Raw genomic sequence first — 27,436 nt, forward strand, 5'->3', positions numbered from 1 at the left:
TGTGCAGTAATATCTAACAAGTAATCTAACAATTCACAACATCTACCTTATACACACAGTGTAAAGGAATAATAAGAATATGTACATACAAATATATGGATGAGCGATGGCTGAGTGGCATAGGCAAGATGCAGTAGATGGTAGAGTACAGTTTATACAATGAGATGATAATGTAGGGTATGTAAACTTTTTTTAAAGTGACTAGTGATATGTTTATTGCATCCAATTTTGAATTATTAAAGTGCTGGAGATTTGAGTCAGTATGTTGACAGACAGAAATGGCTTTGTGTCCTTGGATTCAAATATTGCATTTGAGTCAAAACATAAACCATGACTCTGTATGATAGGGTTGCCATGACAATGACCCTGTAAAGGGATTTGTAAGGCCATTATTCGCTCAGTTCAAATCTACCGGCCTCAGCCATAACACATTTATGAGTAGATGGATAGAACCAAGTAGCTTAACAGTCAAAACCCGGGGCACATCTCAATTCTTAGAATATTTAATGTGAAACAGCCACGTCCGTTTGCTATATACAACAAAGAGTTACTGCAAACACTGTTTTTTCCCATCTAGACATCACTGCACGCTCGATAGAAGAGCACATGTACTTCTTTTTTTACCATGCAGCGCAACGCTCCTCAGCTCAACAAAACAACACGTGGTGGGGTGGCCAGTGGGCCACTCCCCCTACTGCAGATTCCATCTTTAAAGCTGCAATATGTAACTTTTTGGGCGACCCAACCAAATGTACATATAAATGTGAGTTATAGATCTGTCATTGTAAGCAAGTTAAAGAAGCGGTAGATCTATGTGCACTATTTCTATGCTTCCCGTTTTTAAGTGAGTTTTCGCTCTTTTACTTTGTTGGTACACAACCTTCAAAAAGCTGAAATTACCAATATTTGGTTATGGAAAATATATTTCACAGCGGTTTAGATGTAAAATGATTACCTACACTATACTTGCTTGTTTTTGTCACGTAAACTGAAATCAAGCGAACTATCTGAATTTTAGCAAACAGGAAATGGCTGAGCGATTTCTACATAGGGCACCTTTAGTGTCTAAAGTGTCTTTACTTATCTCCTTTCCTTCACCTGCTCCTATGTGAAAGAAGCAAAGACCTGAAACCCAGTGGGCATCGTTCATATTGCTTTCACTGTGTTTTCATATCAGTGCAGATGATGGAAGGAGGAGGCCACTTTAACTATGCATACCCAGGTTTTGAGCAAAGGGAGGGTCCCGCTTTCAGGTATTTGGATAAGACATGGTACAGGAGAGTGGAGACGTTACCTGCTCCAGTAGTCTGGCGAAGGGCGGTTTACTGAGTGTCTCAAACAGCAGGCGACTGAGTTGAGATCGATGCCAGGGACTTTAGGGTTGGTCTTAAAATGGCTGTCATCACTGGGGAACAAACAAAGAACAAAAGAGCCTTTAAGACCAAACCCACCAAAAATTACCTAACAGAAGAACCCATGATAAACTACCCAGACAGGGCCATATATTAAATCTAGTCAGAGCTCATGTATTTAGCCCATTCCAAACCACATTCACGCTTTATCTTGTGACCTCTGCCAGGGGTGTTGTGTGTGTGAGAGAGAAACACCACAAGCCCAGAAAACTCAAAGGCATGAAGGACAGCGACTATTTACAGACAACCTCCAGATATTGATAAAAAAATATAATAATTCAGCCATAATAAACCAGATTTGGCTTTGTGTGACGTTTTGGTAAACAGAGACTCCACCGGAACGATAAGCACTAACAAGTAGAGAGGCGTTATGCTAGCTAGGGAACAGCGCTTCTGTACCCACCGGAATCAGGCAGCTTGTGGCATGCTGTGTGTGTGTGTTTCATACTCTAAGGTCCAAATGAGCCAATTAGTTTTAGGAACACCGTGCAGCCGTTCTTGGGCGGCCCACATGATGCCATCACAAATGAGTGACCTCCACAAACAATAACAGATGTGAGATTGGGAACATAACATACTACCAGCAACACATTGTCAGTCTCTCTCCCTCTCGGTTGAACTAATGGCTTACCTGCCAGTGTTTTATATAACTGTTAAATCCAGTAGGTTTTAGGACAGGCTGCTTTAGCAGAGAGGGCAGGACATACAGTAAGGTGCTTATTGGTCTTCTCGAGTCTAGAGGACACCATTACGCTGATGGGCTCGGAACTAGGGTCGTTCCCATGAAGTGATAGGCATCTGGCGGAGAATCAGCACAAAATGGCCACCCTCCCTCATACACGCCATCTGCGCTTTATCTCCGCACGGATCTCTAATGGAATCCCGTGTCTGTACAGTGTGTCTAGTAGGAGTATTTCCCTGGAGTCTCTTCCCCTAAGGTCAGCAGTTCTGAATTGTAGGCACATGCTGGGAATGAGTGTGGTGACAAGGACATAAGGACATGATTTTGTCCTTTGTGAACGCTCTGCCTTTTCCCACAAGACATAAGAGAGAGATACCGGTGTGACTCAATACTCATGGCTTCCTTTCCTTGTCTCCTTCCAAACAGGTGAAAGAACTGGATAGGCTGTCGATCAATGCTCACCTCTCATCCAGGAAGCTGGCTTCCAACAGGCGGTGGAAGACAGCAGGAGAATGACGTCACTAAAAGCAGAGACATAAATTCAGGAAATTATATAATCAATTGAAACAAGATCAAACGTATACCAGTCTTCAGAGTGTATAGAGCTCCAGCTGCGAAGCCAAAAAGGGTCAACAGGATCATCGTCCTGCTAAAAGAAATGTCATTCTCTGCATAGGAAACAATAAACAATGTTCACAAAAAATCAAGCAACAGCTCCCTGATTCTGCCTTGCCTCATTTCCCTGCATTCTCTTCTTCCCAACTGGAGTCATCCAGTTACCTGACATATGACGAGGACTTCCTGTGAGCCTTCCTGTGAGGCTGCTTTTGACAGGAAGTGGGCTATTGATGTCACCTCGTGTCCCGGTGCCCAGCTGACCATTGGTGTTACAACCGAAAGCATACACCAGACCGGAGGAAGGCACAAACGCCAGGGTGTGGTGTCTGAAACCGAGACGGAGAGGATAGAAAGAGAGTATGAGGAATCTAGGACAGAGAAGGCAAGTGGTCATACCATAACTTATCTGATGTAAACCTGTACTGTACTCTATTATACTGCTATGCTGTACTAAGCTATGCTTTGCTAGGCTATGCTTTGCTAGGCTATGCTACGCTGACCAGGCTACGTTGTGCAGTACCTGCCACAGGCAATCTGGGAAACCTCGCTGCCCATCAGCTCCTGCACCTGTCTGGGTAGAGGCTCGTTGTTGGTGGAGTCATGACCCAGTTGACCACGAGAGCCGTCCCCAAACGTAAACAAACCCCCATCCTGTCAATCAAACACAGAGTGAGGCTTCAATTACAATAAAGGATGTGAGAAGGAATGCTGAAGGACAGTGTGTCATAGCTCGATACAATTCCACATGCATATTCCTCACCCTCCAAAACAAACATGGGAATTCTTCAAAGGCATGAACACGTTCATGGATTAAAGGTTTTACGAGACAGCAGGTCCTTTTTCAGTACTGTGCTTTCTCAAAACCCACCATCATCTGAAGACTATATGAGAGCTTCAGTACAAGACTATAAACACATAACAGACAGATACGCAGGAGGACAGTTGTGTTCCTCACCTTGGTGAGGGCAGCTGTATGCTCGTCTCCACAGCTGATATAAACCACTTTTTGGGATCTGAGGAACTTGATGTGGCAAGGGACAGACCGGTCTGTAAAAAGGAAATAACACACACACACACACACACATTCCGTGTTACATTCAGAACATCACATTGCTTTATATGAAGGTCTGCTTATAAACTGCTTACAAGCCATCATTCATTTAATCMCATATCGGAGAAACGATTGGGCATTTGGACCCATATAGCTATGGGTCTGTAGTCCAACAGGCTTCATYAGTCTATTGGGGTGCATTACTTCTCTCTACGTGTGTCTCATCGATGTAGAAGTTAGTTAGCCTACCCTGTTTGTCATTTAGCCCCAGCTGTCCGGCGCTGTTCTTGCCCCAGCCGAACACAGCTCCAGAGAGGGACAGGGCGAAGCTGTGGTCTCCCCCAGCGGTGATCTGAGCCAGGGGGATACCTGAYAGAGACTTRAGGGGCTGGGGAGACAAKGTGCTGGGCTCTCCCTTCCCCAAACCCAGCTGACCGCTCGAGTTCTGGCCCCACGTGAACAGCTGACCGTCTGGGAGAGAAAAGAGGGGGTTAGCCTAGCATTAGYCTGGCATTAGCCTGGCATTAGCTGTTAAGCTTGTAACTTTGGTGTGTAGCGCTACAGTATCAGTGGTAGTGTGAGGTGTTGCTGTTGGCTTCATTCTCACCTTTAGAGAGTGCGATGCAGTGCTTGTTGCCACACATTATTTGAGAGATGCGATGCTCGCACAGCTTCTTGATCAACCTGAGAAATACAGGAGATGCATTGAGTTGCGAGGCCAATGCCTGAACAACTGTGCAGTATTCGGCAGATTTTAACCAACTACATGCAATGTACAGTTAGCTTTACAATCCCTGTATNGAATTCTTCAAAGGCATGAACACGTTCATGAATTAAAGGTTTTACGAGACAGCAGGTCCTTTTTCAGTACTGTGCTTTCTCAAAACCCACCATCATCTGAAGACTATATGAGAGCTTCAGTACAAGACTATGAACACATAACAGACAGATACGCAGGAGGACAGTTGTGTTCCTCACCTTGGTGAGGGCAGCTGTATGCTCGTCTCCACAGCTGATATAAACCACTTTTTGGGATCTGAGGAACTTGATGTGGCAAGGGACAGACCGGTCTGTAGAAAGGAAATAACACACACACACATATTCCGTGTTACCTTCAGAACATCACATTGCTTTATATGAAGGTCTTCTTATAAACTGCTTACAAGCCATCATTCATTTAATCACATATCGGAGAAACGATTGTGCATTTGGACCCATATAGCTATGGGTCTGTAGTCCAACAGGTTTCATCAGTCTATTGGGGTGCATTACTTCTCTCTACGTGTGTCTCATCGATGTAGAAGTTAGTTAGCCTACCCTGTTTGTCATTTAGCCCCAGCTGTCCGGCGCTGTTCTTGCCCCAGCCGAACACAGCTCCAGAGAGGGACAGGGCGAAGCTGTGGTCTCCCCCAGCGGTGATCTGAGCCAGGGGGATACCTGAYAGAGACTTRAGGGGCTGGGGAGACAAKGTGCTGGGCTCTCCCTTCCCCAAACCCAGCTGACCGCTCGAGTTCTGGCCCCACGTGAACAGCTGACCGTCTGGGAGAGAAAAGAGGGGGTTAGCCTAGCATTAGYCTGGCATTAGCCTGGCATTAGCTGTTAAGCTTGTAACTTTGGTGTGTAGCGCTACAGTATCAGTGGTAGTGTGAGGTGTTGCTGTTGGCTTCATTCTCACCTTTAGAGAGTGCGATGCAGTGCTTGTTGCCACACATTATTTGAGAGATGCGATGCTCGCACAGCTTCTTGATCAACCTGAGAAATACAGGAGATGCATTGAGTTGCGAGGCCAATGCCTGAACAACTGTGCAGTATTCGGCAGATTTTAACCAACTACATGCAATGTACAGTTAGCTTTACAATCCCTGTATRATCAACATCTAGAACACCGTACGTGTTGTAGCCTTTGTAACCCTCCCCGCAAAGACAGTACAGTATGAAGATAGGCAGAAACTGCTTCTCCAATAGAAATCCCCGATCACACTTGTAGGTGATGTCATGGCGACGTTGGCTAGCTAAGCCCATGCGCAGAAACACGTCATCGGGTCGAACGGTTGTCTAGCGCCGAACTGTGCATGTGCACGCCGTCAAATCAAAGGCACTCCTTCGACATGAAGTTGTTTTTGACGAAAATTAAAACGTCAGTTTGTCACTTTCACGAGGTTGGAGTAATAACATGTTCAACTACTTTTCAGATATTGGCTCGAATCTCGGTTGTGCCTTTAGATTTCGTGAAAATTAACCACCAAGAATTTCTCACTTCTCTGATTGACTTCTCAAACCCAACCTGGTCTGTTTCGTAAGCCTTCCTGGAAGTCTTGCTGTGTTGCGGCTCTGGTTTTAAAAAGTCTATGCTCCTAGCATTTAGCCATCACATGTAGTTCTCACAATTCCATTGGTTTTCATGTACCTCTTYCAGTAGGCTATTCCTCAGCAAAGCTTCAATAATGTATGTTCTAGCATGCTGGGTCACCTGGGGATTGGGACGGTCTCCTCAGCGGTCCCCAGACCCAGCTGGCCCCCTCCACCGGCCCCCCAGGCAAACACCTGGCCCTGCTCATTCAGCGCCATGGAGTGGGCCTGGCCGCACGATACCACCCCTATCTTCTGGGTGTTCAGGGCCACCACCAGTTCTAGAGGGTAAGGAGGAGGGACAAAGGGGGAGGGAGGAGTGGGGAGGGTATGACAGACTTTAGCCAGGCTCTCTAGAAAGACTAGTGCCTAGAATGAAYGATCCATGTCTACAAATGCACGATCTTAATTTGATCACCCGGTTCACCCGGTTGTTTCAGGAAACGTCCTGCCGAGCAGGACACGCAAACTTGTAGTCTATTCAAGGTTTAAAAAGGCTTCKAAAGTTTATAATTTCCACTTTAAAATGTCTGACTTTATTTGCCCTAACTAAAAATGTATCAACCACTACAAAAATGGCCATTAATTATAACCCACACAATAATTCACATTTCCGGTTGCTGCAGGATTATTTTCCTGCTGTGAGAAACTGGTCAAATTAAGATCTTACACCTGTACCAGTTTTAGGACTGGTGCATCTTAGACTATACTGTGGATGAGAAAAGGAAGTGTATTTTCTCAATGTATCCTCTAGTCTGTTCTGCTGGTATGAGCATTCTAGAAGGGTATGCTAGGCCTTTGTCTGGAAGCCATAGAGACCAAACCCACTTCAAGTATTTAGTGTGGATACACTATCTGACCMACCATCTTCTGGAATGTCCCAGTGCTTTCTAWCTATCTAGCTCCACATTTCAGTTTCACTTAGCATGGAGGCATATTAGGAAGRACTGAAAGCAAAATAAACAGGGGTTAATRTCRGTCATTCCTTATCTGATATTTTCAATCACTCTTGGAGAAAAATACTTCTTTATTATTTTAAAAAACAATATGTTTCAGCATTAGGCCTATAGGTTTCATCAGACTGCTTTGCTTTCAAATTCAATTATTTAATTTGTGTCTTAAAAATGATGTACCTTAACATTATACATTTTACMTCAGCACTTTAGCAGCTATAATTACAGTTAAATATCGCCTGAGAATTGGAAGTSAAGAACACGTGTGTGATGACTAAATAATGCATCCCAACAAGTCTCCTCCTGCCGTGCCTCAGTTCCTGTACACAGATCTGTGTGGCCGACCGTGTAGCCTAGAGAGTGGTTGGGTGGTGGTGGTGGTGGGGGTTTGCATGAGATATAGTAGTGAGCAGCAGCTTGATAGGAATGCAGGCACGCAAAGCACAGTAGAAACCACTCATAAGATGAAAGGAGAAACATTTCACAGCATACAGTACTGTACTGCATCTTCATACAAACTTCCTGTGTGGCAGAAAAATACTATTATAGGGCATTTAGTCTCAAAGTCTTATATGCCAACAACATACCACCCTGCATCTCACTGCTGGCTTGCCTCTGAAGCTAAGCAGGGTTGGTCCTGGATGGGAGACCAGATGCTGCTGGAAGTGSTGTTGSAGGGCCAGTAAGAGGCACTCTTTCCTCTGGTYCYCCCMAAAAATATCCCAATGCCCCAGGGCAGTGATTGGGGACAYTKCYYTGTGTAGGGTGCCGTCTTTCGGATGGAATGTTAAACGGGTGTCCTGACTCTCTGTGGTCACTAAAGATCCCATGGCACTTATTGTAAGAGTAGGGGGTGTTAACCCTGGTGTCCTGGTAAATTACCAATCTGGCCCTCATACCTTCACGGTCAACTAATCATCCCCTGCTTCCAATTGACTCATTCATCCCCCCTCCTCTCCCCTGTAACTATTCCCCAGGTCGTTGCTGTAAATGAGAACGTGTTCTCAGTCAACTTACCTGGTAAAATAAGGATGAAAATAGTTTTTTCTTGTTTTGATAATGGATTATTTACAAAATACAGATCGGCTCAGTTTAACATTGAAACCTTAAAAACAGGCAATCTTTAGTTGCTGCATCCATTTTTGGACTTGTAAATTATATATAGACCTACCCATTGATTCTTGAAAAATGTAACTTATAAATAAGTCATGAGCTTTGTGCAACTGTCAAACCCCATCAGAACCCAAAATATTAGCTTGTTTTATTCCAATGTTTGCAAAGATTGTAAATGTAAACAAACACTGTATAGCCTCTAAACATGCTTAAAACTATCATTTGAATATGTTGGATGGTCAGTCCTTTCATACATTRCTCTGCCTATGATTTTGAGAGCGTTTAAATATCTCCAGGCCCATTCCTCAGCTTTTTACCAAAATAGARGTGTGGTGACTGCTTTGTTATTGTTTCAACTAAGGATTGACGCTTTAAAGGGCTAATTCACTCAAAAACAATATTTTAGTATTTTGTCCATTAGTCAGTCCACTGTTAATATATATATTTTTTTAAGTATAAAATGTCTGCAGTCAAGTTAAGACTGATCACTTTCAGTACTTTCAGTACAGAGCAAAAACCATATCCTTGCCTTTGCCTATGGTAAGGCTGGTGTTATCGGCCCAACTGGTCAATAAATAGACCTATTAAATGAAATAATGCTCTGAGAATGACTGGTGGCAAAGGGAATGCTTCCAACAATAATCAAAGTTTCGTGGTAGTTTCCAGAAGCAGTCATCAAGCGTATAGTTGTATGACTAAACATAAATATGACCCTTAGCCTTCACCCCCCCCCCCACACACACACACACACACCCTGTCCACCCTACATGATGCAAACAGAGCAGATCATTGGTGCCTGAGATCTCGTTAAACAGCCATGTGAGCGTCAACACACTCCTGAGTCCTGGAAATAGTGCTMCTCCAACCTATCAACTCKCCTGGCTKAGCCTAGGAGCCAGTGAGCTACCAGTAAGGATTCATCCTAAATGGCTCCCTATTTCCTTTATAGTGCACTACTTTTACACTGTAGAAGTAGTGCACTTTATAGGAAATAGGGTTCCATTTGGGGACGCATACTAAATGTCATAAATAACATGAGCTTTAAGATTGTCATACCTCCTTCCTCCCAGGCATTATACCTCTGTTTAGTAAATAGAACCTAATCCACCATGAATCCATATAGTCTGCATTGCAAAAGAGATTAAATGCTACTGTAGTATTAAGAGGGGGGAGGGGGGGGTCTAAACAAATGTTGTGACACAGGTAAAACGTTTCATTATAGTAGAGAACAGTAGAGAACAAGTCTGCCAATCTGCTCATTGGCAGATTTCCCTGCTCTTACACGTTAGTTGCAGCCAAGTACAATAAGATGTAATATCCCACTAGATTGGGCATTCAGTATAGCAGATTTTTTTAATTCACCCACAATATCAACAAACACAGGTTGTACCACAAATAAACATCAAACAGTGTTAGCTTGATAGCTAACATCTGCAGATTGCTAATTGGCTGGTACTGGCAGCTTACCTGGCGAGTCCCCCGGCTTGTCGTGGCCCAGCTGCCCACAGCGGTTAGAGCCGCACGTGTACACTCTCCCATCACGCAACAGGAATAGCGAATGGCGCCCGCCGCAYGCCACCTCCTTCAGGCCACGCCCATTGAACGCCTGGCAGCTCCGGGGTTCGCACACGGGGTCCCTCGCTCCGCCGATACCCAGCTGGCCCTCCACAGTACTGCCCCAACACAGCATCATGGCTTAGAGTAGGATGGAGGGAAGGAGAGAGAGAGTGATGGAGGGAAGGAGAGATGGAGGGAAAGAGAGAGTGAAAGACAGGAGGGGAAGAAGGAGGAGGAGAGCTTCAGGCTAGAAGGCGGCCCTGCCTTCTCCCCTTGGTGTAAATCACAAGTCTGGAAGGGAGAAACAGGGGAGAGGAGAAGGAGTAGGGTGTCAGATAGTAGTCAGATCACATCATTGGCCATTACAGTGCACTCATCATCTGATATGTTGGATCATGTTTTAAAAATGAAGTGAGGCTGGGTAAACACTCTGCCGGGGGGAGCCTGGCGCCGGGTGTGACGTGAGCAGTGAAAAGATAAGGTGGAAGCACCAGGAGCTCGTTTAAATAAACCCAGTNATATGTTTCAGCATTAGGCCTATAGGTTTCATCAGACTGCTTTGCTTTCAAATTCAATTATTTAATTTGATGTACCTTAACATTATACATTTTACCTCAGCACTTTAGCAGCTATAATTACAGTTAAATATCGCCTGAGAATTGGAAGAACACGTGTGTGATGACTAAATAATGCATCCCAGCAAGTCTCCTCCTGCCGTGCCTCAGTTCCTGTACACAGATCTGTGTGGCCGACCGTGTAGCCTAGAGAGTGGTTGGGTAGTAGTGGTGGTGGGGGTTTGCATGCGATATAGCAGTGAGCAGCAGCTTCATAGGAATGCAGGCACGCACAGCACAGTAGAAACCACTCATAAGATGAAAGGAGAAACATTTCACAGCATACAGTACTGTACTGCAGCTTCATACAAACTTCCTGTGTGGCAGAAAAATACTATTATAGGGCATTTAGTCTCAAAGTCTTATATGCCAACAACATACCACCCTGCATCTCACTGCTGGCTTGCCTCTGAAGCTAAGCAGGGTTGGTCCTGGATGGGAGACCAGATGCTGCTGGAAGTGGTGTTGGAGGGCCAGTAAGAGGCACTCTTTCCTCTGGTCCCCCCAAAAAATATCCCAATGCCCCAGGGCAGTGATTGGGGACAYTKCYYTGTGTAGGGTGCCGTCTTTCGGATGGAATGTTAAACGGGTGTCCTGACTCTCTGTGGTCACTAAAGATCCCATGGCACTTATTGTAAGAGTAGGGGGTGTTAACCCTGGTGTCCTGGTAAATTACCAATCTGGCCCTCATACCTTCACGGTCAACTAATCATCCCCTGCTTCCAATTGACTCATTCATCCCCCCTCCTCTCCCCTGTAACTATTCCCCAGGTCGTTGCTGTAAATGAGAACGTGTTCTCAGTCAACTTACCTGGTAAAATAAGGATGAAAATAGTTTTTTCTTGTTTTGATAATGGATTATTTACAAAATACAGATCGGCTCAGTTTAACATTGAAACCTTAAAAACAGGCAATCTTTAGTTGCTGCATCCATTTTTGGACTTGTAAATTATATATAGACCTACCCATTGATTCTTGAAAAATGTAACTTATAAATAAGTCATGAGCTTTGTGCAACTGTCAAACCCCATCAGAACCCAAAATATTAGCTTGTTTTATTCCAATGTTTGCAAAGATTGTAAATGTAAACAAACACTGTATAGCCTCTAAACATGCTTAAAACTATCATTTGAATATGTTGGATGGTCAGTCCTTTCATACATTRCTCTGCCTATGATTTTGAGAGCGTTTAAATATCTCCAGGCCCATTCCTCAGCTTTTTACCAAAATAGARGTGTGGTGACTGCTTTGTTATTGTTTCAACTAAGGATTGACGCTTTAAAGGGCTAATTCACTCAAAAACAATATTTTAGTATTTTGTCCATTAGTCAGTCCACTGTTAATATATATATTTTTTTAAGTATAAAATGTCTGCAGTCAAGTTAAGACTGATCACTTTCAGTACTTTCAGTACAGAGCAAAAACCATATCCTTGCCTTTGCCTATGGTAAGGCTGGTGTTATCGGCCCAACTGGTCAATAAATAGACCTATTAAATGAAATAATGCTCTGAGAATGACTGGTGGCAAAGGGAATGCTTCCAACAATAATCAAAGTTTCGTGGTAGTTTCCAGAAGCAGTCATCAAGCGTATAGTTGTATGACTAAACATAAATATGACCCTTAGCCTTCACCCCCCCCCCCACACACACACACACACACCCTGTCCACCCTACATGATGCAAACAGAGCAGATCATTGGTGCCTGAGATCTCGTTAAACAGCCATGTGAGCGTCAACACACTCCTGAGTCCTGGAAATAGTGCTMCTCCAACCTATCAACTCKCCTGGCTKAGCCTAGGAGCCAGTGAGCTACCAGTAAGGATTCATCCTAAATGGCTCCCTATTTCCTTTATAGTGCACTACTTTTACACTGTAGAAGTAGTGCACTTTATAGGAAATAGGGTTCCATTTGGGGACGCATACTAAATGTCATAAATAACATGAGCTTTAAGATTGTCATACCTCCTTCCTCCCAGGCATTATACCTCTGTTTAGTAAATAGAACCTAATCCACCATGAATCCATATAGTCTGCATTGCAAAAGAGATTAAATGCTACTGTAGTATTAAGAGGGGGGAGGGGGGGGTCTAAACAAATGTTGTGACACAGGTAAAACGTTTCATTATAGTAGAGAACAGTAGAGAACAAGTCTGCCAATCTGCTCATTGGCAGATTTCCCTGCTCTTACACGTTAGTTGCAGCCAAGTACAATAAGATGTAATATCCCACTAGATTGGGCATTCAGTATAGCAGATTTTTTTAATTCACCCACAATATCAACAAACACAGGTTGTACCACAAATAAACATCAAACAGTGTTAGCTTGATAGCTAACATCTGCAGATTGCTAATTGGCTGGTACTGGCAGCTTACCTGGCGAGTCCCCCGGCTTGTCGTGGCCCAGCTGCCCACAGCGGTTAGAGCCGCACGTGTACACTCTCCCATCACGCAACAGGAATAGCGAATGGCGCCCGCCGCAYGCCACCTCCTTCAGGCCACGCCCATTGAACGCCTGGCAGCTCCGGGGTTCGCACACGGGGTCCCTCGCTCCGCCGATACCCAGCTGGCCCTCCACAGTACTGCCCCAACACAGCATCATGGCTTAGAGTAGGATGGAGGGAAGGAGAGAGAGAGTGATGGAGGGAAGGAGAGATGGAGGGAAAGAGAGAGTGAAAGACAGGAGGGGAAGAAGGAGGAGGAGAGCTTCAGGCTAGAAGGCGGCCCTGCCTTCTCCCCTTGGTGTAAATCACAAGTCTGGAAGGGAGAAACAGGGTAGAGGAGGAGTAGGGTGTCAGATAGTAGTCAGATCACATCATTGGCCATTACAGTGCACACATTATCTGATATGTTGGATCATGTTTTAAAAATGAAGTGAGGCTGGGTAAACACTCTGCCGGGGGAGCCTGACGCCGGGTGTGACGTGAGCGGTGAAAAGATAAGGTGGAAGCACCAGGAGCTCGTTTAAATAAACCCAGTSCCTCTGTAATMCCTACTTAAGCAGCAMCAAACTGTCCTGCCTTATAGTGATCCACTCCCAACGTGCATGCTATGGACAGAGTTAGCCAAGGTGAAGGCAGAGAGAGRAGGAGAGAGACTGCTCTAAAGGTTCSGTGCCCTCTTGGAAGTAAACATGGAGACATGGGCCCCTCCTTTCCTTGGAAGTCAAGTGGCACTTTCAGTTTACAAATGCAAATACAATATGTCATGCTCAGAGAAGACACATCATTCATTCTGCATGTGTCATAGTTACCTATGTGGCTTATAGCTAGATAAAGGCCTTATGGATGATGATAGTTGTGATGGTTACGACAGAAAGGGTGTCACATTGACAATGAATGAATGTGCAAGGTATGATTCCCGAGCTTGCGCTAGCAGATGGGTATACTTTGACGTAAGATACTATTGCTCTATGCTTACATCCAAGATCGTCTGGACGTGACCACCATATGGCTGTATAGCTACTGTATATAGTTAGCTATAGCCTATAACTATGTAAAATAGTTACGGTAGTTAGTCAATCGTGTCAACTCCTTCGTCTCCGCTAGCGGTCGGTAACTAGCTATACGGATAAAAACGTTAGCTAACGGGTAGGGCTTAACGAGATTTACAAATGCGTCCATTTCGCAGAATACTAGCAAGCTTGCCATATTTAGCCAATCTAGTGAATCTATCTGCATTTCACAGACGCTTCGATGTTCAAATATAGAAATGTAAACAACTGCACAAAACGTAGCTACGTGACTTAAAGCAAAAAAATGCATGCGTTTTACCTGTAGAGATGCATTCCTGAATTCCACTAGCTGGGCGTTTCGACAATAACAAGGAAGTTGTGATGCAGGTTGATGCTCTTCGTCACTCAACATGTGACTTTGGGTTTACACTTCTATATCCACAAAGTCAGATTCCACAGCCACAAAATTGGCCAAAAAAATGCATTTTGGTCTTCATTTAAGACTCAGTTAGGCATGCGTTTAGCAGTGTGGTTAGGTTAAGGTTTTACATCACATTTTAAGAAGAGACATTTCAGAAAAGGGCGGGGTTTATGACTTTGTGGGTATTGAATCTAGTGGCGAGCATGACTGGTGTCAGCAAAATCTAGCCGAATCATGCACTTGCATAACTTCCTAAAAAACAGTATTGCACTAGAACTTCCACAACAAATCTTTATTAACAGTGGCTCTTTTGACTATGGCACTCATTCGCAGTTAAACATGTTTATTAACAAAGACAGCACGTCGTTCAGATATTCAAACAGCAGAGGTATCCAGTCATCCCAGTGCATGAAGGAAACATGAGTAGAACATGTCAAGAAATACATATTTATATTGGTCCACATTGTGCAATACTGAAGTAATGTAAATAGAAAAACTATATTTAAGACTACTTAATATGTTTGAAGATGTTCAGTTGTTAGCTCTGAATGGGTTTCGTAGACTTAAAACATGAATATAATAATAATGCTACAAAAAACAAATGCTACACGCTTCCCAGTTTACCAATTTCAAAAATCTCCAAACACATCACAGTGGGTGATAGCATGGAGAAGCTTCTCCTGTAGTGTGTCGATACTGCTGTAGTTAGGGAGGCATAACGTCACAGAGCACGTTTGTGCCTTCGGATAATATTCATCAGCGTCAGTGCTGCCCAAAGACGTGATTTGCATCTGCAGTTTGGAGAGACTTCGTCCTCTGGGCAGTCTGTCCGTTCCAGTCAGAAAAGCTAGAAGTTAGAAATTAGAGGATAATAATTATCCACTGACCAAGCATTTCTGGAGCCATACAATTATTTACATATTTAAGTTTAATTAACTGTGTGTTAACTCACTTAGGAACTTCTTCTTTTGCTCCTCTGAGAACTCTGTGAAAACACTCCAGAAGTTCTGGATGATGTCATCTGTGGGCCTATATCCTTGATACTCGGCATTCTGTTAGTGCAGAGAAAAACATAACGAAACAACTGCATGTACAGTAGTCCATGCCACTGTATTATAGCCATAGACTGTATAGCCCAAACAGTATGGGACCAGATTTAACCACAGGAGCATAGCGCTGCTATATATGCTACCAAACATGTATGAACTTCCATATTATATTGCTTATGTACTTTTATGACATATCTAAGCAGGTAGAACTTTACCTGTCTCAACTTGTCCCACTCGTAGTTGTCATCTCCTTGTAGAAGTGTCATCAGCTCCTCAGGTAGAAACATCCTCCATGTCTGTGTAGGGCAGCCTTCGTGGAAGCCTTTCTCAAAGTCTGCAAACTGACTCTGCACCGACTTGTTGAGCTTCATGTCAACGTACAAGTCAACATATTTCTTCCTGTGAATGATATATGGCAGACCAATGTTTGTTTATGAGTTCAGAACACATCCTGTGGAATCCTTTTGTTAGTAGTTCAAGAGATTCATAAGATTTATGTTGATAAGATTACTGTCATCAAATATACCTGTTGACCATGGTAACTGGGACCTCCTCTCCATTCGGTATCAGTTCTTGCCCTTTGTACTTAGAAAGACAATAAAGATTATTACAGCATCAGCTGGGATTACCTGTGTAGGCTACCAAAAACAGCTAAAGGTATCAATTCTCTTACCATGAAAACCAAATCCATTGCTGCAACAGACTCCTCATCTTCATCCAACACATACTGCAAGCCACTAATTTTAAACAAACAAACGATAAAATGTGATTTGAGCAGATATATAATAGTATCTAAAACAACTACACTGTTAAAATGAAGTGCTTTGTAACACCCAAACTAGTGGCAACTGAGGAGCCACCAACTTGATGGAGAGAAAACCTTAACTTTGCTGGAGTATTGAAAAACATTATCCTGAAATGTGTTGAGATACAGTAGTATGGATTCTTTAAATCAACAGCCAGCGGTTGAAGACATGAACATATACCGGTACAGTTGAAGTCGGAAGTTTACATACACCTTAGCCAAATAGATTTAAACTCAGTTTCACAATTCCTAACATTTAATCAGAGTAAAAATTCCCTGTCTTAGGTCAGTTAGGATCACCACTTTATTTTATTTTGACTTGGGTAAAACGATTCGGGTAGCCTTCCACAAGCTTCCCACAATACGTTGGGTGAATTTTGTCCCATTCCTCCTGACAGAGCTGGTGTAACGGAGTCAGGTTTGTAGGCCTCCTTGCTCGCACAAGCTTTTTCAGTTCTGCCCACAAATTTTCTATAGGATTGAGGTCAGGGCTTTGTGATGGCCACTCCAATACCTTGACTTTGTTGTCCTTAAGCCATTTTGCCACATCTTTGGAAGTATGCTTGGGGTCATTGTCCATTTGGAAGACCCATTTGCGACCAAGCTGTAACTTCCTGACTGATGTCTTGAGATGTTGCTTCAATATATCCACACAATTTTCCTGCCTCATGATGCCATCTATTTTGTGAAGTNTCTATTTTGTGAAGTGCACCAGTCCCTCCTGCAGCAAAGCACCCCCACAACATGATGCTGCCACCCCCGTGCTTCATGGTTCGGATGGTGTTCTTCGGCTTGCAAGCATCCTCCTTTTTCCTCCAAACATAACGATGGTCGTTACGGCCAAACAGTTCTATTTTTGTTTCATCAGACCAGAGGACATTTCTCCAAAACGTACAATCTTTGTCCCCATGTGCAGTTGCAAACCGTAGTCTGGATTTTTTATAGCAGTTTTGGAGCAGTGCGTCTTCCTTGCTGAGATGTCGATATAGGACTCGTTTTGCTGTGGATATAGATAATTTTGCACCTGTTTCCTCCAGCATCTTCACAAGGTCCTTTGCTGATGTCCTGGTACTGATTTGCACTTTTTGCACTAAAGTACGTTCATCACTAGGAGACAGAACGCGTCTCCTTCCTGAGCGGTATGATGGCTGCGTGGGCCCATGGTGTTTATACTGCGTACGATTGTTTGTACAGATGAACGTGGTACCTTCAGGCATTTGGAAATTGCTCCCAAGGATGAACCAGACTTGTGGAGGTCCACAATGTTTTTTCTGAGGTCTTGGCTGATTTCTTTTGATTTTCCCATGATGTCAATCAAAGAGACACTGAGTTTGAAGGTAGGCCTTGAAATACATCCACATGTACACCTCCAATTGACTCAAATTAAGTGAATTAGGCTATCAGAAGCTTTTAAAGCCATGACATCATTTTCTGGAATTTTCAAAGCTATTTAAAGTCACAGTCAACTTAGTGTATGTAAACTTCTGACCCACTGGAATTGTGATACAGTGAATTATAAGTGAAATAATCGGTCTGTAAGCAATTGTTGGAAAAATGACTTGTGTCATGCACAAGTAGATGTCCTAACCGACTTGCCAAAACTATAGTTTGTTAACAAAAAATGTGTGGAGTGGTTGAAAAATGAGTTTTAATGACTCCAACCTAAGTGTAAACTTCTGACTTTAACTGTAACTGTCAAAATAATGGAAACACCTGAGTAAATGAGGGATACAAAGTTTATTGAAAGCAGGTGCTTTCACATGTGGGTTTCCTGAGTAAACTAAGTAATTAACATCCCATCATGCTGAGGGTCATGTATACAATGCCCTGTTGCCCATTATTTTGGCTACCATGGCTAGGAGAAGAGATCTCAGTGACATTGAAGGTTTAAAACCTCTACAGGATCGGTGTCCCGATCTCGGGATGGTTGAGCTAACGTACACTAGTGCGATTAGCATGAGGTTGTAAGTAACAAGAACATTTCCCAGGACGTAGACATATCCGATATTGGCAGAAAGCTTAAATTCTTGTTAATCTAACTGCACTGTCCAATTCACAGTAGCTATTACAGTGAAAGAAAACCATGCTATTGTTTGAGGAGAGTGCACAGTTATGAACTTGAAAATATATTAATAAACCAATTAGGCACATTTGGCAGTCTTGATACAAAATGTTGAACATAAATTCAATGGTTCATTGGATCAGTCTAAAACGTTGCACATACACTGCTGCCATCTAGTGGCCAAAATCTAAATTGCGCTTGGGCTGGAATAAAACATTATAGCCTTTCTCTTGCGTTTCAAAGATGATGGTACAAAAAAATGCATGGTTTTTTCTTTGTATTATCTTTTACCAGATCTAATGTGTTATATTATCCTACATTAATTTCACATTTCCACACACTTCAAAGTGTTTCCTTTCAAATGGTATCAAGAAAATGCATATCCTTGCTTCAGGTCCTGAGCTAGAGGCAGTTAGATTTGGGCATGTCATTTTAGGCAAACATTTTAATAACGGATCCTTCTTAAGTTAAAGTATGTGTGTGTGTGTCTCAGTAAACCAGATCTCAACCCAATTGAACACTTATGGGAGATTCTGGAGCGGCGACTGAGACAGCGTTTTCCTCCACCATCAACAAAACACCAAATGATGGAATGTCTCGTGGATGAATGGTGTCGCATCACTCCAATAGAGTTCCAGAAACTTGTAGAATCTATGCCAAGGTGCATTGAAGCTGTTTTGGTGGTTCGTGGTGACTCAAAGCCCCATTAAAAGCCCAGTGCAGTAAAAAACATAATTTTCCTTTGTTTTATATATATTTCCATATTATCTTAATTCACGTTTAGGGTAAGTTTTGTTAGGACGGAGTTTGGCCTTCCAAAACTCCATCAGATGATCAGACATCACCATGAAGTAAATTAGTTAATAGTCCAATAAGAAAGAGCGTTCCAAACCTCTCTGCCAATAACAGCACATTTTCACTCAGACCACTCTCAGACAGTCCCTGCAAAATTCTTGCTTGAGAAATTGTCCTCTGCTAAGAAGCATTTTTCTCTCTCTTTTTGACCAAAACAATCACAGTAAAGGTGCTTAATTGTTACCCAGATGTGATTTGATAGTGAGATTTAAAAAATGGTTGCATTGGAACGTTAAGACACTTTATGTTGGTGTTTCCTTTATTTTGGCAGTAACCTGTATAGCTTTAGCAGCAGAATAATTGTACCTTGCTTCAGTTGGAGACAGCTCTTTAAGGTCATCCAATGTTGTAGTCAGACCCAGAAGCTTCTTGAAGAGAGCMAGAGGGAAGCAGAGGTTCAGAACACACTGATTAAACAGGGCCTTCCCACAGAGCAGCCCAAGTAAGGTGAATTCATCAGTGACACCGCCGTCCTATGGATTGAAAAAAACAGAATGCCATAATCTAATCAGAACTTTCAATATTTAACAGTATAATATAATTATAACAGATAATGTACATTTCTAATAATTGATATTTCTAAGTTAGTAAATAAAACAAAAACATTGTGGCGGACAGATTGAGTTAAATCTGGGAACAATTTGTAATTGAATATGGAACGTACAGCTGTTGTGAACCATGCAAGTCCAGAGTCCTCGTCAACCTCCAGTGTCTTTGGTTCCATTGTGAGAAGTTCCCTCCCCAGGAGGCTGAAGAATTCCAGTGAAACACCACCTTCATCCACACCATTCTCTKCTTGAAACTTCACCTGGAGACAAAAAATACGCTATTTACTCCTAGATAAGGATTAGGAAATGAAAATACTTTTCCTAATACAGAGGTAGATGTTAAAATAAGTACAAAGTCCTGGTGTTTGTATTACTTGTTTAATCACTACTCTTTTCTCCGTTCAGTTCTTATTTATAGCTACAAAGTAAAAAATAAACATTTTACACACAAAGAAACCTATAAAACCTAGCTAACAACAACCTTCAAAGGCATTGTGAAGTCGTGCCCACTTTGTCGAAGGTGCTGGAAAGCATCTACCAGTGCTGTCTCTCTGCTCACATGTATTGTAGGGACCCAAAGGTTTAAATGTCCATGGATGGCAAACTAAACAAAGAAACACATTTGAGATATGGCAACATTTAGCCTTCATTTTTCACATCTGATAGCAGTGTAGTAAATGAATGTGGTACCTTTTTTTAATAAACACCACATTTGGAAACAACTTACGCTGTAATTGAGTTCCAATTGATAAACTATACATTTAGCCTCTGTGTTGAAGATGCAAGATTGCCGGTGAAATGAATAAAAGAAGTCCTGGCATAAGAAAGAAATTAGTTAATCGACAATGTCAATGAATATTTCAAATAATTATTCTGAATTCAATTGATTGGTGTTAACTTTCATTGCTTACCTCGGGAAGATTTAGGTAGTCATAATATACACGTGTGTTGAGCATCTAAAGAGGATTAGAAATGACTAAATAATTTTCCACTCTTTGTAGATTTCAGTGACATCATGAACATAATTACCCATTTTGATACCAACCTGCAGTCATTTTATGAGATAGGCTACTCACATTCTGAAGCATACAATTGGCTCTGTTGATGTGGAAATTGCTTGCCGCAATTTTGATGCGTCTGTTGCAATTGACCTGAACAAAACAGAGGTTAAGGGAGCATACAACATTGCACATTTTTTCCATACATACATATACAGTGCCTTCAGAAAGTATTCACACCCTTGACTTTTTACACATTTTGTTGTGTTACAGCCTGAATTTAAAATTGATAACATTTTGATTTTTTGGTTACTGGCCAACACACAATACCCCATAATGTCAAAGTAGACTTGTGTTTTAGGAAATTTTTACAAATTAATGAAACATTTAAAGCTGAAATGTCTTGAGTCAATAACTATTCAACCCCTTTGTTATGGCCTAAATAAGTTCAGGAGTAAACATTTGTGAACAAGTCACATAATAAGTTGCGTGGACTCACTCTGTGTGTAGTAATGATTTTTGAATGACTACCTTATCTCAGTACCCCACAGATACAAGTCAACACCAATTAATTCAATTCAGAATAGATTCTTTGACATATTCATTCACATTGTCGATTAACTCATTTCTTTCTTATGCCAGGGCTTCTTTTACAATCTGTAAGGTCCCTCAGTCGAGCAGTACATTTCAAACAAATTCAAGCACATAGACCGGGGAGGTTTTCCAATGCCTCGCAAAGGGTAAAAAAACAAAAACGAAACAGACAATGAATATCTCTTTGAGCATGGTGAAGTTATTAATTACACTTTGGCTGGTGTATCAATACACCTAGTCACTATAAAGATACAGGCGTCCTTCCTGACTCATTTGCCGGAGAGGAAGGAAACCGCTCAGAGATTTCACCATGAGGCAAATGGTGATTTTAAAACAGTTACAGTTTAATGGCTGTGATAGAAGAAAACTGAGGATGGGTGAACAACATTGTAGTTACTCCACAATACTAACCTAATTCACAGAGTGAAAAAAAGGAAGCCTGTACAGAATACGAATATTCCAAAACATGCATCCTGTTTGCAACAAGGCACTAAAGTAATACTGCTAAAAAATGTGGCAAAGCAATTCACTTTTTGTCCTGAATACAAACTTTTGGGGCAAATCCAAATCAACATATTACTGCGTACCACTCTCCATATTTTCAAGCATAGTGGTGACTGCATTATTGTATGGGTATGCTTGTAATCGTTGAGGACTGAGGAGTTTTTCAGGATAAAAAAGAAACGGAATGGAGCTAAGCACAGGCAAAATCCTAGAGGAAAACCTGGTTCAGTCTGCTTTCCACCAGACACTGGGAGATGAATTCACCTTTCATCAGGACAACAACCTAAAACACAAGGCCAAATCTACACTGGAAATGCTTACCAAGAAGACAGTGAATGTTCCTGAGTAGCCGAGTTACAGTTTAACTTACATCTACTTGATAATCTATGGCAAGACCTGAAAATGGTTGTCTAGCAATGAACAACAAATTTGACAGAGCTTGAAGAATTTTGAAAATAATGGAAAAATGTTGCACAGTCCAGGTGTGGAAACCTCTTAAAGACTTACCCAGAAAGATTCACAGCTGTAATCACTGTCAAAGGTGCTTCCACAAAGTATTGATCAAGGTGTGAATACTTATTTAAATTAAATATTTCTGTATTTAATTTTCAATACATTGGCAAACATTTCTAAAAACATGTTTTCACTTTATCATTATGGGGTATTGTGTGTAGATGTTTGAGGGGAATATTTGTTTTAATACATTTTGAATAGAACACAACAGAATGTGGAATAAGTCTAGAGTTATGAATACTTTTTGAAGGCACCCAATTATGGCAATGGATATTTACCTCATACAGCCTCTCCATAACCATTACAGTCCCGTTAAATTGTTTTTTAACAGGACAGCCCTCCTCTGCCATCATACGGAGATACTCTGCTGACACAGAATGGAATGTTTTCACCAGAGTTCTGAAGGGGGTGTCGGGAAGTGTCGACCATAGGCCCTCTGTTGGAATTAGACAAGAGTTTAGTTAATACTACAGCGCACAAAACCTGCTATATCTTAAAAAGAGAGGCGAAGAGGAGAGAAGTTAGGACAAGAGAAGAGAAAGAAAAAAAGGTGTATTGATGGATGGTGACTTTACCAAGGACCTGGAACTTGTCTGGGTTCAGTCTGAGAACAGCAGCAGCGAAGGCCTCAGTAATGTCTATGCCACGTTGTTGTTTTAGGAGAACCCTCAAGAGCTCAGGGATGATGAGGTACACCCTCAGACCCTCCACCCCAATGGGATCCTTACTCAGGGAGGGAAGGAGTATGCTCTGGACAACATCTTCAACCTAGAACCATGACAGGAGTGCTTGTGGGTCACAACTAAATACCTTATCGTGGCTTACAGTATCAATGACTGGTCAAATTGAATATCAAGGACAACAAACAGAACTATTGAAAATAAGTATTTGATCATAAAGATAATATATGAAATGATACCTCAGCTAGCACTTTATTCTTTTTAGCCAGCTTTTGAAAAGCCAGTCGGGCGGATGACAAGTCCAGGCCAGAGTGCTTCAGTGAGGTTTGGTAATGTTTGTCACGGCTAGTGATTGATGAGATCAACAAATACTATTAAATATGCAACAATAAAACAATAAAAAGTATTCAATAATGTGATAAAACATTAATGGATAGGCTGTGAGTTCTTACCTTTTGTCCAGGAAGCTCCCATTTAAACATGATGCAGAAGAGAATGTTTCTGTTATTTCCCTGAAAATAAATGTGAAGAATCTTATAGTTCCGTGTATGTAAGTTCCTGAGATCTTCAACTTTTCAGTAGTTGTTTTGTGTCACTGACTCATGTATGTTTGTGTTGCCTTGTCCAATTATCAACCATCATGAGTTGCGTATTTGTATGGAGCCTGGGGATCAGGTTTATTTGTATCATACTAACTTCTGTATCTTCTTCCATGATTTTGAGTCACAGTCCGAGATCCATCTGTTAATGATGTCATCATCTAATGTTTGAGTCACTTTTCCGAGATTGGAGTCATTCAACTCTTTTCCTGATTCCTGTAATAACAATTTTATGCACTGTATTAAAACAATGTTAAGTACTAAGGACAAAGAGAACAAACTAACTGTAAAGTTTTAACTGTAAACGCAATACCTTAGCGGAGCTGCACAAGGCAAAAGAATGTTAAAGGACTAACTCAGAACAAACTAAGCGTAAACGCAATACCTTAGCGGAGCTGCACAAGGCAAAAGAATGGTTTCCTCCAGCAAAGGTTTGTTCAATTTGCAGGTCATCAATGTGGTCTGAAAGTTACCCAAAACAGTCACGATGTTATAAACCTGTTATTTTATCATTTCGTAGAGACCAACATTTCTGCCTAAGTACTGTAYTGAGTTTGAAATAGGTCACGTTATGCAGAGGRAAATAAATGATTTAACTACCCTGTGGTAGCTGTACTGGCAGAGGCACAGACTGATCCATCTTGACTCCATTTCCCAGCTGCCCTAGCTCTCCATGCCCAAATGAGTAGATATTTTTGAAGGAGCACGAACGCCAATGTGTGGTTTCTGACTTGACAAACAGGATTGTAGGTCAAGGAAAAATCACAAATCAACTGTGATCCCTAAGAATGGATATATCCAAGAATACACCCAGTGACACTTCAAGATTGATCTTACCATCCAAGATACATCCATTGATCTTTGTCTGACTATGTATGATTTGTACAGAGATTCACATGACATATCAAATCTAGTAACTACATACCTTCCACAGGCTATCTGGGTCACCTTTGCCCCCAGAGTTCGGCCACCAGTCGAGGTCGTAGTTCATTTCTGAGAGAGTTGTGTCCAAGCTGTCCATATCGACCCGAGCCAAATGTGAACACTAAACCTCCCTAGAACAAAACCCATTCACACAGTTATCATGATGATGTGTTCGGCTCCTGTTGTTGATATGAATGTTTCTACTGTATGTGATGGCAACCGGCAAGACATCATTGGTCCAAACATTCTTTAGATCTTAATGGTACTGGGAGAACAAACATAGTATCAGTTGGAAATATTGTTGTGTAAAAAACGTCAGAACCTTTGTCAGAACAACAGTATGCTCCACTCCACAGGAAATAGCAATGGTCTTCTTTAGATTCAGGCAATCAACAGGAGCTGGAGCAGGTCTGTCTGTAGAAAATACATTTCACCGATTTTTCTGTCAAATTTTTCTTTTTCTGTTTTGACTATTGTAAAAAGAAAAATCTATTTAAAAAAATCTATATATACTATTTGACATTAAATGATCAGATCTACTCATACTGTCTGCTTCAAACATATCAAACATACTAATTTTCTTTAAAAGATACCAACTATTAATGAAAGAGATATTATTTAATAATATTTGTGTCTACAGTACCTACTGTGTCCCCCAGTCCCAGCTGCCCGGCACTGTTCTTGCCCCAGCCGAACACGGCTCCAGAGAGTGTCAGGGCGAAGCTGTGGTCTCCCCCAGCGGTGATCTGAGCCAGKGGGATCCCTGACAGAGACTTGACAAGCTGGGGAGACGAGGTGCTGGGCTCTCCCTTCCCCAAACAATGCTGTCCGCTGGAGTTTTGGCCCCACGTGAACACTTTACCATCTAATGGAAGGTAAAATAATATTTATACATAGGAAATCTCACAGGATCACAGAATCTCGCTGCATTGTTAGAGTATGTGATAAATGTAGTTTTATTTTAAATGTCTATTGTGAACCTTCTCAAACGCATTTGTTTTTTTCCACCTTTTATTTCTGCACTATGAACTTTTGGGCATGATGATGTCCCAATAAAACATCTCTATTTTAGCATTAAAGCCTCAGTTTATTTTTTATTTAAAAAATGGACAGTGTGCTGGTCTCCATCTCTTCCAGTATTCTCATGTTGATATCTATATACCTGGAACAGAGACTATTTGGTATAAAGGACATTCTAAGAGAACAGACAGCCTCCTATCATATCCCGTCTCAAACTGAGTGATTTAGAATGTGATTGTTTACCTTGGGTTAGTGCAATGGAATGCTGGTCTCCACATGCAACCTGAATTACCTGATTCAAGTTACCCACTRGTCTGAGAAAACACAGACAACCAAAAGTAATCATTACAATATGGTCAATTACTACAACTGACAGAAGCCACTAAAATGTGAGTAGGCCTAMGCCTAGAGATGTGTCATTACTGTCAAGCACCCACCTGGGAACATTGGATGATTGGGTGAGGCAGAAAACTCTGCCCTCTTCAGACAGTAAAATAATATGTGCATCACCGCAACTCAGARCCAGAATCTTCTCMGTGCACTCCACACMCTCTACACACATGAAATATAAATTAAATGTATTATATAGCTTAAAGGGGCAATTAGCAGTTACTTCATCCCATTTTTATAATATGTACCCATTGATTCTTGAAGAATACAACTTAGAAATGCCTCGAGCTTAGTTCAACTGTCATACACCATCAGAACTCAAAATATAAGCTTGTTTTACTCCAATGTTCGTAAACAATGTACATGTAAACAAACACTGTATAGTCTCAAAATATTGTTAAAACTATCATTTTGATATCATGGATGGTTAGTCCTTGCATTAATAGCGCTATCTATGAATTTAAGAGTGGTTACATTTCTCAGGCCCCATGCCTCAGCTTTTTACAGAAACGGGTGGGGAGGACGCTTTGTTATTGTTTCACCAGCTGATTGCCGCTTTAAACATTTTGTTTAAGCAGTTCAGTAAAGAAGTGGGCTCTGGTGGTGAGGAAAAACATATAGAAAGGTGCTTACTCAGTTTTCCTGTGATCCTTCTCCCATCTTTGTCATCTTGCATCCGAGCGAGGGACACTTGTTTCCCATTATTTCTGATGAACGCGACCACTTTATTACCTGCAGAAAGATGCGTAATTGGAGATTTCATGTGTATGAAATTTACGCAACCGTCCGTGTTCGCCTTTACCAAACCATTCGATTTCACTAAACCTAAACCGAAGCCATCACGGGTGTTCTCTCCCCACGAAAACATTGTAAATGTGTTATTATTATCGCCGTCTAAACGTATCCATAATCAGCAAACCATAATCAGATAATMTTGATGGAACACAGRACGGTCATTCTGCGCCCTGGGAGTCAGTGAATTCTGAAAGCGATGAACGAGACCATATGACATATCTATAAAAGAAACACAGCAAGAAACGAAAACGAAACCTAAGTCGGCATTTTCCTCCAAACAGAAACGTATGCCACAATGGGCATGGCCCGAGTAAACGAAAATATCAGGTTGGCACATATGCAGTGGGACAGGGTAGAGGGAAAGTATTTTAAACAAACAAACAACCCAGCTAGCACATTTGGTTCCTTGGAAGTTGTTCGAAAGTACTTTTTTTGTTTAGCATTGGTTCTGGGGACAAAGCCATAAGWTCCCTGACAGTGAAAATKGAATGTTTTTTAAACATTCTGAGAATGGAAGTGAAAATGTTGCCTGTTCCGGGAACTAACATTTTTAGGTTGCAGGGAGGTTCTTCTATGGTTCCCTGAAAATGTTCCTGGGATGTTTTATTACYGATCTGAGAACAGAAATTATAGGGTAATTAAATACTGTCCTGATACTGTTTCAATAAGACTTTTAATAACACTGCTCGTTTAGGTGAACTGTTTTGAACTCCAAGCACAATTAATCTGCTTAGGCATTAATCATGCAAACCCATTTATTTTTTTATGTGGCATGGTGTCAAACCCATGATCTCTCTGCTCTCTAGCCATAGAATTAGTCCACTGCACCACWAGGATSKAGCWAGCATGCCATGTTTCTTTAACTCATAGAAAGCTGT

At 41.7% G+C, this 27,436-nt stretch overlaps 2 pseudogenes; both read right to left on the minus strand.

Annotated features, from left to right (window-relative positions):
* The window catches only part of LOC112076746 (probable E3 ubiquitin-protein ligase HERC3), a 24,639-nt pseudogene extending 14,610 nt beyond the window's left edge, over nt 1-10,029 (minus strand).
* A 4,581-nt stretch (nt 10,030-14,610) lies between these two features.
* Nucleotides 14,611-26,793, minus strand: LOC112076747 (probable E3 ubiquitin-protein ligase HERC3; annotated as a pseudogene).
* Nucleotides 26,794-27,436: the final 643 nt, after the last annotated feature.

Source organism: Salvelinus sp. IW2-2015, unplaced genomic scaffold, assembly GCF_002910315.2.
Source record: "Salvelinus sp. IW2-2015 unplaced genomic scaffold, ASM291031v2 Un_scaffold3979, whole genome shotgun sequence".
NCBI classification, from domain to species: Eukaryota; Metazoa; Chordata; class Actinopteri; order Salmoniformes; family Salmonidae; genus Salvelinus; species Salvelinus sp. IW2-2015.